Raw genomic sequence first — 6,085 nt, 5'->3', positions numbered from 1 at the left:
GACAGTTGACAGCAGATTCTAAAGTGTCCTGTGTGAATTCTAAATCTCGAAGTGTGTCCAGCACATAGTAGGCCTAATAAACTGTGTCTGAACTGAAAAGTATGTCATTTGAATAGGGGTAAAACTGTCAAGGAAATAGTATCAGAGTTTCCTAGGTTCTGTTTTATGCCACTTACTTATCAGGAAACAGAAAACAATTGTCTTGCTGGTGGGTTGACAGAAAAGGGAAGAATTTGCTTTATCTTGGGGATAGAAAGATATTTCAAGAACTGAATTTTAATATGTCTCCTTGACGTGCATAAGCCTTAAAGAGAGCGTGTGAGCAATTTGGAAATTTGTTTGTTTGTTGTTGTAGTCGTTTTTTCTACACTGCTTTGACGTCTCACTCAAAAGTTAATTCCTTTGACAAGTAATTTTATCGTATGTTCAGAAAGACGCTTAGAACACAAGGCAAATGATAGTTTAACATTGAGCAAGGGATTTCGATTGAATGAATTCAATTTTGTTTTATACAGCTCATCACCTTCTTTTAAACATCAGTTCCTTCTTTTTATCAACTCACACATAACTACTTGTCTTCCGGTTTGTTGAAGCAGTAAGTCAGATAACACTTGACACAGTAATGCCTGTCAAAGTGGTCAGCCATGAAAACTCCAGCAGCACGTTCATCAGAAGGACATGCTTGACGAAGGTGACTAACTTTCCATTTTCATTCACCTTACAGTATTTCAGCACAGCCAACTTAGCCTTCTTCCTCTATGCTTACTCTTCTTGGGAGTGGTGTAAGATTTCTCCTTTCTTAGCACCAACTCAAAGTCTCAAGATGATGGGTAGACTCCTTTTGAACAAAGTACGGCCATCTTCCAGCTGCTTGTCAGCAAAGACCAGCCTCTACTGATGAGGAGGAATACCTTCCTTATCCTGGATCTTGGTCTTTACACTTTTTATAGTGTCCAAGCATTCAACCTGGAGCATGATTGTCTTCCTTGTAAGGGTCTTCACAAATATCTGCATCATGGTGGTGGCGCCACTCTAGATGGTGGATCAGAAAGGCACTCATCATGTTTTTATCTGATAAAAGAATAAAAATGAAAGGAGGGAGCCAGAGAGGAGGATCAGTGGTAAAGATCACTTACTTCTCTTACGAAGATCTAGCTTGGCTTCCCAGCAGCCAGTTGGAGGGACACAGCCGTAGGTAACTCCAGTTCCAGAGACTCCATTCCTTGACTCTCTGGGGTACTGCAAGCATGTGATGCACAAAAATACATGTGGGCAAAACACTCTTACATACAATAAAAATGAGGTGTTTCCAAAATGGAAGAAATATGGACTCATAAGTTTTAAAAAGCCTTGTTCTAAGACTGTTTATGAAAGAGGGTGACTATTCTGTTTCAAGATAATATAACATGGAATATTACAGATTCAAAGGCAGCCCTCGAAGCTATAGGCTTGCTCAGCTGATGAGGCTCAAATATTCAGGGAAACCCTGTTTCTGTTGATGGTTCAGTAGCCTTGTGTTTGCCATTCAGGGTAGTATGTGTTACTGTGGCTCTGTGAGATCAAGAAATAAATACCAAGTACCAACAAACAAAGCCAACATCCTCGAGAAAACGTTATTACTTGGAAATAGAGCCAGAAATATATTTGCCTGACTCACAGGATTGGATCTGAAGGGACAATGTTGTGATAAGAAAAATGGCAAGATGCGGGGGGGGGGGGGGGGGAGAGAGAGGGAGAGAGAGAGAGAGAGAGAGAGAGAGAGAGAGAGAGAGACAGAGAGAGAGAGAGAACAAAGAAATGAAGCCATTCAGAATGGAGTGGTAAAGGAGGCTGAAGAAGTGAGGTTCAAAAAGAATTTTTTTCATGCAGATATATAGTACTGATATAGAGTAGCTAAGAATGCTTACAGGGATTTCAAGGAAAACACCATCTCTGGGAAAGTTTTTCTTTGATCGTTTGACTGCTTTTGAATAAGAATCCCCAAACACCAGTACCTCTAAAGTTCAGAAGATCAAAACCTGACAGGCATCAAAACTTGAATCAATACTCAAAGAAAAGTTTACAGATAGGAGACTGGGTCAAAACAAAGAATACAAAATGTGCAATCACTAGCTTAAGATTCTAGCTTTACATCCTTAACCCTGTTAGGGTTTGTTGCCTTGTCTGGCTTCATTCAGAGCCCTTGACAGGGACAGGACAGACTGCTCATGAAAAAAGGGACTGGAGATATATGTATGTGTGTGTGTGTGTGTGTGTGTGTTTTTTCATTCCTAATGCCCACTTCACTTAGCACCTGAAATCAATACAGGTCAGCTGTGCTACATCCTATGAGAGAAGAGACATTTCTATGTGCCCAAGATCATATATATTACTGTTTGGCTTGGAGAGAAGGTGCAAAAGTCAGACAACTGAATGAGGTGACACATCCTGTTGAGGTGACACATACCATTGCAGTTAAAGTACATACTGGAGCCTAATTGTCTTCATGTTTATCATACCTTTGTGAACTATTTATTTGATTTCAGGCAAGTTGCCTGTGTTTCTATTTCTCGTTTTCCTCATTTGCCTATAAAATGACACTTAATGTCTACCTGACAGGTCATAGATATTAAATATATGTACACAGCCATTACAATTATGGAATGACAACATTCGTAGTTGTCTGCACTGGGCCTGCCCAGTGTGAGAGCAATAAGAATCAGTCATAGGTGCAGAAGGATTTCAAGGGGGCATAGCCTCCTTAGTGAAGTTTGGCCACTGAGGGATGTTATGGGGGGATCATTGACTTCAGTTGTGTATCCCTAGTAAGTCTACTGGACTCTAGTGGACGAGTCCACATGTGTGGTTACACAGATGGCTCTGGTTAAACAAAGACATGGTCATGGATCAGGAGAGGGACTTACAAGGGGCAAGCCCTACATATGTGTATGAACTACTTAAAGTCAAATAATAAAAGGTGACTGAAAGACTGCTAAACAAAACAAAGGTAACTATTGTTTGGCAAAAACTCCTGCTTACTGTGAAAATATGAATATTGCAGTTGCTAATGTATGGATTCAAATGAGAGCGCCTACTTTCGAGTTTTATTTGCTAATACCTTCAAAGTCTTTGGAATTTCCATAATGCCACATTGAAGATGCATTTTTAATTATAGTTCCATTTGTGACAGGTGTGAAATTGCAATAGCTAATTTGCTTATTTCTCTTGATACAATGCATATGATTTGAACACAGAAAAATAGTGTTAAAAGCCTTAGCAATAACTTTTGGCATTTTGACAACCTGAGAGAAGTTTCTGTTAGTATTCATTTACAGTTTAAGAAAAATGAGAGAATTACTTTTTAAACGATACACTCTCATTGGGGGCATGTGCATGTGTATGGTGTGTACGAGTGTGTGTGTGTGTATGTGTGTGTGTACATGCGTGTGCACATGCGTTCATTACATAGGGGCTACACTTTTTAAAAGGAGCTGAAAATGGAGTTATAGAGCCTTGACCAGAATTGATTACCAACACCACAAATAGTAGCTGACAAAAAGCAAGGAAACCTGTTCTTCCCCTAGAGCAGTAGGTCTCAATCTTCCTAACGCTGGGACCCGTTAATACAGTTCCTCACATTGTGGTGACCCACACCATAAAATTGTTTTCTTTGCTACTTCATAGCTGTAACTTTACCACTGTCATGAATCATGATATAAATATCTGTATGTTCTGATGGTTGTAGATGACCCCCATGAATGGGTAGTCAACTCCCAAAGCGATCAGGAGTCACGGGCTGAGAACCACTTCCCTAGAGTATCCAGCATGGTTTTCTTAACCATGATTTTTGGTCCCTAAGATTTGTTTTGTATGGCAGTAAGCCATGGGGCATGTTGGTAACATGATCCAGTGGCCATAAGAAACGAAGACAACGCTAATGTGAGTTTTAAAATTCAGTCTTTTTAATATACATGCTTATTTCTTAATGAAATCTCAACCTTTTTCTAGTACAGTTTTACTTTGAAATCAAAGATGGTTAAGCTGTTGCATTTAAATTTTGCTGTGCAATATTAAGATCAAAGATCAATTTGAACTAAGTATTCTGTGAGACATTTTATAAACACAACATTTATAACATTTATTTCAGTGACAGCGGGACTTTTTTTTTCTAGCAAATATATGTTCCCATTTCCTCTTAATTTAGTTTGAATGCATGTTGTAATTATGTTTCTTTTTTTGCTGTGATGAAACATTGACCAAAAACAACTGAAGGGCAGAAAAGATTTCTTTCATCTTATAGCTTACAGCCTGTAACTAAGGGAAGTGAGAACAGAAACTCAAGGTGGAAACTGAAGCAGGTGCCATGGAGGAAAAACTGCCTCCTAGCACACATGGCTTGTTCAGTCATTTTCTTATTCAACCCAGGACCACGGGCCATGGGTGTCACCACCCACAGTGGGCTTCCGGCTCCCATATCAATCACAATGAAGAAAATGCCCCACAGGCTTGCATACAGGCTAATCTGATAGAGATGTGCTCTCATTTGAGGTTTCCTCTCCCCAGATAACCCTAGTTTCTGCCTAGTAGACAAAGAGCTACAACACCTATACTTTAAAAACAAAAGCAAAAAAAAAAAAAGTGTAGAGATTGATTTGTATTCCGAGTTTGTTAGGGCCCACGAATTGCTGAAGGAAGAGCCCAGACTCAATTAGTACGCAAAGGCAAAAAGCATTTATTCTGCAGAAACAGCCAGCATACAAGAGTCAACCAAAAATGGCAACAACTTGAGGAACTCTCAGCCCTCCTTTTTAAAGGGGCCAGGAGAATTTTTCAGAATTGTTAGGTAACCTCTATGGGTAGCAGCAAAGCAGTAACATTAGCACGATTTTGATTGATTGCTATGTTAGTTTCATTATCTTTAGTGAGACCTTGAAGAATGTTGTAGACCAGCTCAGTTCTGGCCTTGTTGTTTCTTCCAGCTAAGTGTCCCAGGAGCTGGAAGACTTATCCTCCCTAAGTCAGGGCCATCACTGTTCTACAGGCCATTGTCAGTAGCTCCCTCTGAAAAGCCCAATTTGCCTCCTGGGGAATTGAAAATTTTATTCCCAAGGTTTTTGAACCTCTCAAGTTGACAGTTGCATTTTTTAGAGTAACAATATCAATAAGAGGAGCTTTTCGTACTGAAAGTCAGGAGTCTAGTAGTTCTTGGGCTCTTCTTTTATTTCTAAAATGTTGTTTAATAAGTGAATGAGTAGAAACAGCTCATAGAAAGCATTTAGATTATAAAAAACACTATTTCATTGATATCCTTGACTTTTATTTTGTTAAAAAATATAATCTTGGAAATAAAATGAAAAATTCCAACATATTTTATACTCTTAGAATTTTTATTTTTTTAAAATAGTCCTCTAATTTATGTATGTGTGTGTATGTGTGTGTATGTATGTGTATGTGTATATGTGTGTATGTTTGATATATAAATAGGCATACACAATCATTCCTTCATAATGTCTTCAATGCTCTTAATCATATTGGATACACTAAATTTGATCAGCTATGCAGAGAAAGAATATGAGAATGAATAAGCAAAGAAGCTCTGAATGTTCTCTGGGCTTCATCTTTCTCTGTTCTCCTTTAACAATTGCAGAACACAGTTCTCTCCACTCCAACCCACCAAAGAGACCTGCAGCAGGTGAGTTAGAACTCCAAATAAGAAAGCATGAGAATCAACTGAAAGACCAGGAAATACTTGATTGCTAGCATGCACCTCCCTAAATTGGAATACAGCCACAAACCCTCGAGACGAAGTCTCAAAACCCCAGAGCAGCAGCCTAGAGCATCTGGTTAAGGATTATGTGATTCTAGGGTTTTGTGTTGAAATTAATCTCCATGAAGTAAGGTCCTCTTGGGGGACTCTGTGGCAAAATGCACAAACCAATAAGCACCCATTTAACATGACTTTCTAAAAGTGGAAACACTATTTTTTTTTGGACATAGTAAACAGAAAATACTTAAACTTTGTCCCGAAGTAGGAAGTGTTCTAACCCTGGACAATTATAGAATCATCAGTTCTAGATAAAATCTATTGAACACATGAGGAACAATA

At 38.8% G+C, this 6,085-nt stretch overlaps 1 pseudogene; it reads right to left on the bottom strand.

The window, feature by feature from the left end:
• Nucleotides 1–568: 568 nt before the first annotated feature.
• Nucleotides 569–1,014, bottom strand: LOC114626383 (annotated as a pseudogene).
• Between the last annotated feature and the right edge of the window lie 5,071 nt (nucleotides 1,015–6,085).

Source organism: Grammomys surdaster, unplaced genomic scaffold (assembly GCF_004785775.1).
Source record: "Grammomys surdaster isolate TR1022 unplaced genomic scaffold, NIH_TR_1.0 234, whole genome shotgun sequence".
Classification (NCBI taxonomy): domain Eukaryota; kingdom Metazoa; phylum Chordata; class Mammalia; order Rodentia; family Muridae; genus Grammomys; species Grammomys surdaster.
Note: the sequence above shows the minus strand (reverse complement) of the source record. Positions and strands in the feature narration are given on the sequence as shown.